This window comes from Salmo salar, chromosome 24 (assembly GCF_965601325.2).
Source record: "Salmo salar chromosome 24, fSalSal1, whole genome shotgun sequence".
NCBI classification, from domain to species: Eukaryota; Metazoa; Chordata; class Actinopteri; order Salmoniformes; family Salmonidae; genus Salmo; species Salmo salar.
The window spans coordinates 11,007,035-11,020,182 of record NC_138314.1 but is presented as its reverse complement, the minus strand read 5'-3'; the positions used below and the strand labels follow the sequence as shown (position 1 = coordinate 11,020,182).

The 13,148-nt window shown below is 39.5% G+C and overlaps 1 protein-coding gene across 2 annotated transcripts in view; it reads right to left on the bottom strand.

Moving 5' to 3' along the window:
- loxl2b (lysyl oxidase-like 2b) overlaps positions 1-5,086 on the bottom strand; it is a 67,119-nt gene extending 62,033 nt beyond the window's left edge. For both annotated transcript variants that reach the window (XM_014170995.3, XM_014170996.3), the window contains exon 1: positions 4,910-5,086. The gene's annotated coding sequence lies outside the window, so the exon portion shown is untranslated. The remainder of the gene's footprint in view (positions 1-4,909) is intronic.
- Positions 5,087-13,148: the final 8,062 nt, after the last annotated feature.

Below are 13,148 nucleotides of genomic sequence, written 5' to 3'. Positions count from 1 at the left end.
TCCTTTCTCGGATCTCTACGGACAATTCCTTCAACCTCATGGCTTGGTTTTTGCTCTGACATGCACTGCCAACTGTGAGACCTTATATAGACAAGTGTCTTTCCAAATCATGTCCAATCAATTGAATTTACCACAGGTGGACTCCAATCAAGTTGTAGAAACATCTCAAGGATGATCAATGGAAACAGGTTGCACCTGAGCTCAATTCCGAGTCTCATAGGAAAGGATTTGAATACTTAGGTAAATATTTATTTAAAAAAACTTGTGTGTAGATTGATGTAACTGAACAAAATGTGGAAAAAGTCAAGGGGTCTGAATACTTTGCGAAAGCACTGTATATATTGTATATTTAATACAGACTAGCTAAAAAAGAAGTGAACATTTACCAATTATCCAATGGATTATGTACACTTTCTGGTAAAAAAGTGGAGGTGCAAAAACATAGGTTAGCACCCCTATTTTAATTTGCTCCATAGTTCAAGCAGCCAAATGTAGGCTTTGGAAAAAAGCTGTTTGGCTGAAAATAAATGTAGACTAAAAGTATTAGCATGTCATATCATAGGGGAAACACACGGCATTGACTCGAGAAAAAAAGTCCCCCCTTCAGATTTCCCACTTCAAGTTCAAATATATCATGCTTTGACTAAAACCTTGACTTATTGACTTCCATCATCGTGCAACTGGGCATCGTCTTTCAGTAAACAAAAAGTTAATTTCTGCTTTTGTGGTACTTTAAGAGGCTATCTAGCAAGCGTTATCAATGTTTGGGAATCAATGAGACTGAGAGCTAGCTAACCAGCTGAGCTAGCAAACAATGTAACAAAAATATAATTTTGGATTAGAAAATACTCCATACAGGCTCTGCATTTCAGGAATCACAGTAGCAAGTACCCCTGGTGCGCTGTTATATTATTGAGCCATTTAAACAATACATTTTTTAAAGAAATCTCAGTTTTTGCCATTTCCCTCACTGGCTTTCAACATTTCAAACGATTTCAAATTCTGTGGTGGGGCTTGGTGAAGGGTCAATTGAGGTACAGTTTTTCTAGGTTTTTTACATTTACGTCATTTAGCAGACGCTCTTATCCAGAGCGACTTACAAATTGGTGCATTCACCTTATGATATCCAGTGGAACAACCACTTTACAATAGTACATATATATCTTTTTTGGGGGGGGGGGGTTAGAAGGATTACTTTATCCTATCCCAGGTATTCCTTAAAGAGGTGGGGTTTCAGGTGTCTACGGAAGGTGGTGATTGACTCCGCTGTCCTGGCGTCGTGAGGGAGCTTGTTCCACAATTGGGGTGCCAGAGCAGCGAACAGTTTTGACTGGGCTGAGCGGGAACTGTGCTTCCGCAGAGGTAGGGGGGCCGCAGGCCAGAGGTGGATGAACGCAGTGCCCTTGTTTGGGTGTAGGGCCTGATCAGAGCCTGGAGGTACGGAGGTGCCGTTCCCCTCACAGCTCCGTAGGCAAGCACCATGGCCTTGTAGCAGATGCGAGCTTCAACTGGAAGCCAGTGGAGTGGAGCGGGGTGACGTGAGAGAACTTGGGAAGGTTGAACACCAGACGGGCTGCGGCGTTCTGGATGAGTTGTAGGGGTTTAATGGCACAGGCAGGGAGCCCCGCCAACAGGGAGTTGCAGTAATCCAGACGGGAGATGACAAGTGCCTGGATTAGGACCTGCGCCGCTTCCTGTGTAAGGCAGGGTCGTACTCTGCGAATGTTGTATAGCTAGGTGGGGGGAAACAGAGTTGGGCTTGGGGTAGCGTCTACCAGCCTCTACCTTTCACCTCACTTTCAGTATGAATTATGAAAGCCTGTGAAAGTTCTCCCAAAAATGTGAATAGGCACATTCAAACAGAGGTGGAGAGCTGAAACTGAAAGCCAATTATTTTCACTGGTGCCCACATGGGGTAGTGTCATTTCAACCAAATTATATCAAGCTTATTAAAGAGCAGTGATACTATCAAGAGCAGTGTGCGGGCTTCTTCTTTTTTCTAATTTTATTCAATTGTTACCATGCACCTGCAAAAAAAGATAGCTCAGATGTGCGAGTGCCTTTTGAATTTTTAACCAATTTATATCAAAAATAAAATAAAAACAATTTCAGAAATATACATTTAAAAAAATACAGGATAGTATTCTAGCACCATAAATAAGCTTACTTACTTTGGATAATTTGCACTTCTGAAAGAGGGATATGGAAGGGGTGGTTGTTTAAAAAAAATCTATGTCTACTCACAGCCAATCAACCAGCAGCCGCTGGCAATGAGCGCTCCACTCATACCTACTTTTCTAATATGAACTTCCCCGGGCTCTAGAGAACAACAGGAATGAGGCCTGGAAGCCAAGGCTTGGGGGGGCTTAACAACAACAACAAACTGTCACTCAGCTCTGGTCAATCATGGCAGGATGTCATGTGGCATGAAGTCACAGAGAAAAACATTGATTTACACTACCGTTCAAAAGTTTGGGGTCACTTAGAAATGTAACTGTTTTTGAAAGAAAATAAAAAAAAATGTATCCATTAAAATAACATCAAATTGATCAGAAATACAGTGTTGACATTGTTAATGTTGTAAATGACTATTGTAGCTGGAAATGGCAGATTTTTTATGGAATATCTACATAGGTGTACAGAGGCCCATTATCAGCAACCATCACTCCTATGTTCCAATGGCACGCTGTTAGCTAATCCAAGTTTATAATTTTAAAAGGCTAATTGATCATTAGAAAACACAGCTTAAAACTGTTGTTCTGATTAAAGAAGCAATAAAACTGGCCTTCTTTAGAGTAGTTGAGTATCTGGAGCATTAGCATTTGTGGGTTCGATTACAGGCTCAAAATGGCCAGAAACAAAGACCTTCTTCTGAAACTCATCAGTCGATTCTTATTCTGAGAAATCTATATGGGACAGCTGTCAATTTCTTGGTTCTTAAGTTAAAATGGTATGGTTTTTTATTTATTACAATTTTCTATAGTCAAATTTGGTCTTTAATGTTACTTCACACAATCTGTACTTGGGTCTTACCTTGATTCCTGATTAAAAAAAAAGCATAACTCCTTTTAAGACTGAAGCAACATTTCACACGAGGCATTACGCAATTCAACAATATAGTGGCTTTCAAGTGATGTAAACTAAAAGCTATGCATGTCTGGCAGTGGGGGTTGGATCTTTCCATTTTCCAGCATCTTTCTATTTTCTTCAATGTAAAGTGGGCAGTTGGTTACACAAGTTACAAAACATAGACATTACAAAATCCAGCCCAACAGCTAGAATCAAGCCCACAGGGTCTGCATCTCCTCACAGCCTAATAACCATCCTAATGTTTTCATTAAACCACATGGATCAGATACACACAGAAGCTACAGTACTGTATGACAAATGTGATCTGGGTTACACAAGTTACAAAACATAGACATTACAAAATCCAGCCCAACAGCTAGAATCAAGCCCACAGGGTCTGCATCTCCTCACAGCCTAATAACCATCCTAATGTTTTCATTAAACCACATGGATAAGATACACACAGAAGCTACAGTACTGTATGACAAATGTGATCTGGGATCTAAGATATATGACCATATCTTAAATTTAAACTCCATCCTGCTTCAGCACTCAACGATTTAAGGGCTCAATTTGGAGTGCAGTACAGTATCACAAAAAAACATTCCTAGCGCAAATGTAAGGTAAAGATTCAAAAGTATAAGATGGCCCACCCCATGAAATGGTGACCTCTTGGATCAAACAGAAGTCATTTAGCTTTCGCCAAACAAAGCAAGGTATCCAGGAAGCTCTGTCTCCATTTGGTCTTCAGTGGAAACCAATATGTGCAGACAGATAAACTAAACACAGCAGCATCCATCAACCACCTAGAACGCTTCTTTCACAAGAAAGACAACGTTAATTCGATGCTGACATTAAAAAAAATGGTCACTAGTTTTTACTAGTCATGTTTCCCCTCGAGAAGGCTAGACACACAATTTCCACTGACTCGTCGCCGTAGGGCATCTAGGTCATAAGGTGGTGGTTCCGGGTTCAATATGTCAGGTCAGAAAGAGTTGGAGCCTTCCCAATACCTTGCTCAGACCATTATAATGTGTAGAACTAACTGGATAATTATAGAAGCACTGAAAGGAGTCTTATCATGCACTATGGGATGGTGAGAGAAGACTCTATAAATGCATTACATACAGGCAGCTCATAGAAAGTGTACCAAAGTTAACCAAGCCATCAACTTGAATAGTTTATTCACTGTTCCTTCAAGGACTATACAGTCAACTAGAATCAAGCCAGAGAACTGTTACCATGCCATTGATTTATAGCACAGAACAGCACATCCAGGTAATAATACATAAGTATGCCATTTAACTAACATTCTCTGCAACCTAATTACACAACTACTATCGGCTATAGAGACTGCAATCACAAATCATCATGTGAGAAATTATTAAGATAAGTGTCCACAAAAGCAGAGGCATTTTGTTTCTCTCAGACCAAGTAACTGCAACTAAACTGTAGTTGAATACTGTGCACCTTTCATATCACAAACCCCACAACTAACCATTCCTGGCATAAATAATATCAGCGTTCCCACAATATGCTGGCATCCTTATTTGTGAACATTGTGAAACAGACTCTGATGTATTCTCATTATCGCCTACAATCAATATTACAAATACAAAAGTCTAGACACAGAAACCGTTAACAACCAAATTTCATTATCAACATGAAATCAGAGTGCATTTGGTTATACGTGGCATATAAACACAAGTAGCCAAAGTTGCTTTAATTTAATAAGAAGCACAAAGACCAAATAGCCTATCAAGCACATTTTTCCAGTAATATTCTTTAGTAACTGTTACATTAACCTATTTTTCAAGTTATTTCCCAAAAAAACTCTCACCACAGACGATTTTCAAAAAATGATCTTGATCCTGTTGAAGAATATGGCTGCCTGATATGATGCCGAAGTCACGAATTTATATTTGTACTCCCCAAGGATTAGGATTGCTACGTGACTTTCGGATGGTTTCCCCGGCTAAACTTTCACTCCCCCTTGCAATTTCAATGCCGCTTCCGACAAAGTTATGCCTTGTGGATCTGCCCAGTTACGCCCACTGCTGAAATGACCTCACCGATGGCCTGAGCAGTGAGCGCTGGAAGTGGAATAGCCTTAATTCCTGGATATTTGGCGCGACACTGGGACACGACAGCATCGCAGAAGGACAGCAAAATGCAGCTCAACAACCCTGATTTTGTGACACATTGGTACAAATCGGCACCCAGAACCAAAAAAAGCACACCTTTATCGATGACTTGAATGCTTGGCAGAAAACAAAGACCCACATATTTTGTCCATTGTGCCCTACTGTACCCACCCATGCATCCCATTTAGTCCGCGACAGCATCTGATAGTCTGATAGTTACTCTCTGTACTGATCCTTGATAAACTGCTGTCACCATGTGCAAATGATATAGCAATCATGTTAAATGTGTATTTATTGAATAGGCCCACAGCAGCCGTAGTTTTCTCTACCACAAAAGAACACAACATATTGATGTTCGAATGGCCACATATTGAATGGTCAATATAAATAATTGAACAGATTCTCAAATCCCAGACTAGCTTTAGTGATGAGACTAGCCTAAATGCCATGCCCAATAGCAATGGCAGTCACAAAGAAATGCGGAAAAAGTCATTTCTTTGGGTACATCATATTCATTTATTTGTTTTATTCATGTAAAACAAGGCAGCGATGTCAAATATACTCTTCAGTAAATATGCATATCTTGATGGGACATATTGTCGCTTACAACACTGTCCTGGCAGTGGCTAGCACATTCAGCATCTCATCATTTGATTAAGGGAACTTTGGATCCAGCAGGGGCAGATAACAGTGATGGATAGCTTGCGGGGTATGACTAGCAGCTGAGAGCAGGTTTGAAGCCTCCTATTTTTTTGTTCTATTAGCTGTTGTCTTGAAACAGTGACTGCATGTGGAAACATTGAAGTTTGTTTAAAAAAAATGACAAAGGAGTTGAATACATCAGTGAATAAATGTTCACCCAGTATGTATATAGAATAGGAATATCACATAGCTTCTAAAATGTCATTCAAATAATGAATCTGTTTGAGATGAAGTAGGGTTGGTTCATAAGTCTTTCAATACAATACTGTACTTATGAACAGCAATAAAGATATTACAGCTTTATCCACATACATAGTGTTGGAAAAATATGATTTGTCTATTACACATCATATATGTTGGTCAGGACATCCGACTTGGCAACATTACATCAGGTTTGTTGCGCTCACCCTGTAGCTCATGTCCTCACTTGTAGGCTCTGGTCGCTTCCATTTCTGATTGGAGAGAATCTTCAGAACGACCAATCCAAAGGCTACAATGAAGACTCCTAACGAGTTGGCGACAAATGCCTCAGGTGGCAGGTTGGCATATGGCTGTGTCCCATTTGTAGTTCATTTTCTGAAGAAGTAAAGTTATTCTGAAGAATTACACTTTGAATATTTTTGTAATATTGTCAACACAGCTAGATATCATTTTTTGTCGGTACATTATGGAAATATTTGTATACAGTACATTGTTTCCTCCATGTCCTGAATACAAAAATGAAAATTAACCTAATCAGGGCTCATATTCATAGTCTCAGAGTAGGATCAGTTTTGCCTTTTACATCACAATTTATAAGATTGCATGGACAGGGGGACCTGATCTTAGATCAGCGCAATCTGAGACACTAAGAATATGGGCTCACATAGTGAACAATGTCTCTTACAATGCCAAGAAGAGTTGCTGGTTGATCCATGAGATGCAGGACACGATGCTGAGTATCAGTATGCTGTCTCCCATCCACACATGGGCACTTTTCAGCAGCTTGTGGAATGACATGGGTGAGCAGGGCAGGAGGAAACCAACAAGGGCCACCACCCACTGAAAACAGAACAAACATTATTTCAGCCTCTCACAGGCATTGAAAATGGCATAACAATTCTAACAATCACCATGCATGCCAAGTAAGGCACAACACAAGTAGGCTAAAATATGGCCTAATATGAGTTCACAGTTGTTTTATGATAATGCCATTTTAATTTGTGTGTTGGCAGTGGCACATATACTAAACCTCAGTGGAGAAGAGTGCTTTGGTGCAAATAACAATCCAAGGAGTAGAGGTTGGGAATGGCTTTGGAGTTGTGGAAGTCAAACACAGCACAGAGCCCCAGGACGGCGCAGACCAGAGCCAGTATCATGACACTAGCACGCAGCAGCATCCAGGGCAGCTTATTCTGCCCCCAGGTGAGGGGAAAGCGGTACAGCACCGCGCCAATAGCTACAGAACGAACATTTAAAAAAAACTCACTTGACTTGAATATAAGTTGCAATTTAAGCTTTGTCTTAATTTTCTCTATCTCATGGCAACATGTCTTAATAGACCACACACTGACATACGTTTTGGCTTGCGCCTAGACAGGTACAGAATGGGGTATTAATATAGTTATAGTATGCTGCCAAACTATTTAAGTTCTTGACATGTCTAGGGTGCTAGGCAAAGATGTGGAGGGAGCAGTGAAGGAAGTTTGGGTAGCTTAACTTAGCTTTCTATGTGCAGAAACACCTACGGTGCATTTGGAAAGTATTCAGATCCCTTCACTTTTTCCACATTTTGTTACCTTACAGCCGAATTCTAAAATTGTTTAAATAAATAATTCATCAATCTACACACAATAATCCATAATGACAAAGCAGAAACAGGCAAAAAAAATTGGCCAATTGATAAAAAATTGAAATACCTTACTTACATAATTATTCAGACCCTTAGTTATGAGACTCGAAAATTTAGCTCACGTGCATCCTGTTTCCATTGATCATACTTGATATGTTTCTACAACTTGATTGGGGTCCATCTGTGGTAAATGTAATTGATTGGACATAATTTGGAAAGGCACACACCCGTCTATATAAGGTCCCACAGTGACAGTACATGTCAGAGCAAAAGCCAAAGGGATTGTACGTAGAGCTCCGAGACAGGATTATTTCGAGGCACAGATCTGGGGAAGGGTAACAAATCATTTCTGAAGCATTGAAGGTCCCCAAGAACACAGAGGCCTCCATCATTCTTAAATGGAAGAAGTTTGGAACCACCAATACTCTTCCTAGAGCTGGCCACCCGGCCAAACTGAGAAATCGGGGGAGAAGGGCCTTGGTCAGGGAGGTGACCAAGAACCCGATGATCACTCTGACAGAGTTCCTCTATGGAGATGGGACAACCTTTCAGAAGGACAACAATCTCTGCAGCACTCCACCAATCAGGCCTTTATGGTAGAGTGGCCACGAAATATTAGCTAACAGTACACTTTAACTTGAAATGAAAATAGTTTGTCAAAATTAGAGTGTCTTTTGTTAAGACATGTAGCTAGCTAGCTAGGCAAACAATGGACCATAATCACAACTCATGACGTTACTACCCTGCATGAATCTGCAGGAAGCTAACCAACCAAGTTCTATGGCTACAACTAGTCAAGCAAATGTGTCTGAGATACGAAGAATAAGATCATACACATAACGTTAGCGAAGCGAAGTACCTGATGATGATTTTGGAGGATTTGACAGAACCATTAGGACTTATGGGAAGAGACTGCAACACAAATCTTTAAAGAATGATGTGGAACCTGTGACAACTGATCCTTTTAGTTTGACAGAGTGTCCACCAACATCAGAGGCAATTGGAGAAAACCCACAGGATCAAGACAAAATAATTCACATGACAAATGAAACTACTGCTTTTGGTGAAATTGAGGACGACACAGAAAAAGGACCGGAGGGGTCTGAACCTCTGTCAGACAAGTATGTTGAAGAAAACGCTGAGAAAGAGGAAAAAAACCTATGTAGAACCCACAACTCTTTCTGCTGAACAGAACAGGGATTATCTAAAGATGGTGATACATCTTGGCCACTTTTTTTGTTTGTTGCGGGGGTGTATGTAATTCCAATTGTCTGCATCGTTTCCTCTTAATAAAGAAGGAGAAAGAGGATCATAGAGGTAGAGCTACAATCTTCCTAGAGCATGACACTGTTTCTGTTGAGCCAATGTTCAAAGGACCAACTGAGGATCTAGAAGAAACTGAAGACCATACAGACCTAGACATTATTGAAGAGGACAATGTAGACCATGTATTTGGTAAAGCAACAGACTGAAGCTCAAACTGCTTCTGTCAAATCTGATGCCCAAATTCTTAGAGAAACAACTGGACATTTTCAGATGGAGAGTACAGAAAATGCCACTGGCCACTGACTGGGATGAAACAAGTACACCAATATCAGAGTGTAAGGTCTGTCGTCAGGAATGGACCAAGGCGCAGCGGGAATGTGGATACTCATATTTCTTTAATAAACACAAGTAAAGCATCCACAGGGGAAACAATACTCACGACGACAGGAGCAGTTTTGCAGACGCACACAAAACGCAGTGCAAAAACAACTACCCACAACCCCAAAGGAAAACACACACCTGTTAATAGGACTCCCAATCAGAGGCAACTAGAACCACCTGCCTCCAATTGAGAGTCCAACAACCAATCTACATATATAGAACAAGTCACTCCCACTGCTTCAACATCAGAAGGTAATGAAGTAGAAAGAATAAGACATCAAGAGAAAATCTTTCCAGTAATTATTTCTACAACTGAAAAGGCAATTAGAATGTCTAGTGAATCCAATCTTGAGGATAATGGAACAGGTGAAGAAACATTTTTTTTTCTCACTATACCTAAAGTGTCACAGGAAGATGTTAATGGAAGAGAAACCATGTACAATGCAGGAGACGGGTACATTCAAAGTATAACATCTGAGAAGGACACGGCGTACACAGAAGAGGGTGGGGATATGAACATTTTGACAAAGAGAGCAAAACAGAACCCCTTGTCACTAAGATGGGTGAAACCAGTACTGGTGCAGCAATATTAGTAGAAAATGAAATCAGAGAAAAGGAGGATGAGGATAACAAAAGAAAATCAAGGTTTCAGAAGTAGAGTATCCTGGCTTGAATACAAAGTTAACAAATCCCTCAAAGGGAGATGTTCTACTGTCTGAGGATGAAAAGGATCACATTGAACCGACAGATTTAGATTCATCTCAGCTGCATCCTTGTTTGGGATTAATTCATTGTACAGCTGCAGGTTTAAAGATATGTTCAGTGAGAATTTCTGCTCACACCGAATACTGTGTTCCATTTTTTTATTTGATTGAACTTTTATTTAACTAGGCACGCAAGTAAGTTAAGAACAAATACTTATTTACAATGACGGCCTTCCAAAAGGCAAAAGGCCTCCTGCGGGCACGGGGGCTGGGATTAAAAATATAGAACAAAACACACATCACGACAAGAGAGACACCAAAACACTACATAAAGAGAGACCTAAGACAACAACATAGCATGGCAGCAACACATGACAACACAGCATGGTAGCAACATCACATGACAACAACATGGTAGCAGCACAAAATACGGTACCAACATTATTGGGCACAGACAACAGCACAAAGGCAAGAAGGTAGAAACAACAGATTCTTCTCCTCTCAAAATTCCTGGAAATGCTATTACTGATTCAGCAGCAAATAAATTACTGGTTAAGCCATCTGGAGATGGCTTAACCAGAAAAATGAAAAGCCATTCAAAGACAATGATAAACCAATGAGTATTTTACCAGAGAATACAGATCAAATTGGTAATTCACATAAGGATAAAGATAGAAACCAATAGGTGGAAGATGTAATACATGAAGAAGAAATAACTAAACCTAATTATAGTCACAGACCATTACTGCTCATTAGTAACATACGTGAGAAGAATAACACTTTTAACAGTGAGGAAGATGAAAATAACATTTCAATGGGAAGATTAGACAAGCTGATGATTCCAAGTCAAGTTCAGAACAGATGAAAGCTAAAATGCATGAGGAAAAAAATACTAATTATACCACAATTGAATCACTTAAAATTGAGGGAGATGAGAAGAACAGACCCTTGTATTATTTTGGTGTGAAAATGAGGCAAGCTGGGGATTCCAAGCAAAGTTCAGCTCATCCATGTGTCGATCAGCCTGAGTTAGACTGTCTTAAGAGTCTAACGCAGCACTATTTGTATTTGTATTTATTATGGATCCCCATTAGCTGCGGCCAAGGCAGCATCTACTCTTCCTGGGGTCCAGCAAAATTAAGGCAGTTTTACATTTTTAAAAACATTACAATACATTCACAACAGATTTCACAACATATTAAGTGTGTGCCCTCAGGCCCCTACTCTACTACCACACACAGTTAAAGTCTGAAGTTTACATACACCTTAGCCAAATACATTTAAACTCAGTTTTTCACCATTCCTGACATTTAATCCTAGTAAAAATTCCCTGTCTTAGGCCAGTTAGGATCACCACTTTATTTTAAGAATGTGAAATATCAGAATAATAGTAGAGAGAATGATTTATTTCAGCTTTTATTTCTTTCATCACATAACCAGTGGGTCAGAAGTTTACATACACTAAATTAGTATTTGGTAGCATTGCCTTTAAAGTGTTTTCCTTGGGTCAAACGTTTGAAGGTAGGCCTTGAAATACACTTGAATGATGTCAATTAGCCTATCAGAAGCTTCTAAAGCCATGACATAGTTTTCTGGGATTTTCCAAGCTGTTTAAAGGCGCAGTCAACTTAGTGTATGTAAACTTCTGACCCACTGGAATTGTGATACAGTGAATTGTAAGTGAAATAATCTATCTGTAAACAATTGTTGGAAAAATTACTTGAGTCATGCAGAAGGTAGATGTCCTAACCGACTTGCCAAAACTATAGTTTGTTAACAATACATTTGTGGAGTGGTTGAAAAACGAGTTTTAATGACTCCAACCTAAGTGTATGTAAACTTCTGACTTCAACTGTATCTACAGCACAAAATCCATGTGTACGTGTGTATAGTGTGTATGTTATCGTGCGTCTGTATATGTTAATAGGAAAACTCTCAAATACCATGGTCCTAGAAATGGTTCGCCCTCTTATAAGAATCTAGGAACTGCAAAAGTGAAACTCATGAAGAGTATGGGCCTAAACTCCACAAGGAAATGTCACTCCAACAGATGAGTGAGGGACCTAAAGTATCATTGTCCATGTACAGTATGTTTGCAGATGGCTTATTTATCATGGCAGATCTTTGGCAGACTGTTCATGATGGAGAAAGTATAAAATGCAAACACATCATCAAGAATTTGAAGTTGATCCATCCCTTCTTCTAAAATCAAAAACAGACACATTTGGCAACTTTTTCAAAGAGCAAGATAAACATCTAAATATGCTGGATGTAGTCCCTTTTGAACATCAATTACATACAGACTGCTTGTGGTTGGATTTGGGATTTGCAGAGGGCTTGGTGTAACGTTGTCCTCAAGATGCTGTGGTGTGAGAATGAAGAGGAGCAGAACTAAATCTCCATCTTGAAAATGTACTTCTTAATAACTGATTTACTAATACCTACAGTGGTTGAATTGATAACCTTTTTCGAAATGCATCACTTGTAAGTAATGAAGGTTACAGATTTACAGATACTACTAATACTTAAAAATGACTAGGCTAGTAGATACTGTTATGTTTACTATATATTTTTGGGATAATTTACTAAATGTTAGGTTAACTACAGTAATTAGCAAGTGTAATAGCAAATTGTAGCCCAACACAAATCAACTTTTCATTCTACTGTAAAAAAAGATATATATAATATACTGTATCTTGCTGTACAAGCAATTGTGTGCTACATTAATAAAGTCAACTTGAATAAACGGTCCAAAGATGAGTCTCAGTCCACTTGCTTCCAAATAACATTTTATAACAATCATTTTCAAAATCAAGAATGTCACAAAATCATTGAATGACACAAAAGTCGAGAGATTCCACTTCCATTTCCTCCTTTTCACTTTTTTTCCTGAACTTGTTTCTGCTGCTTCTCCTCTTCTTCCTCGGTTGTGTGTTGTCGACCAATCCTTTTACAAGCCTTGTATTTCCAGAAGACTCTGCGTCATCTGCCAAGCAGGGAGATGCTGAGCACCGTCCATGTTTCCTACAGTGTTGCTTGTCAAGTGCATCA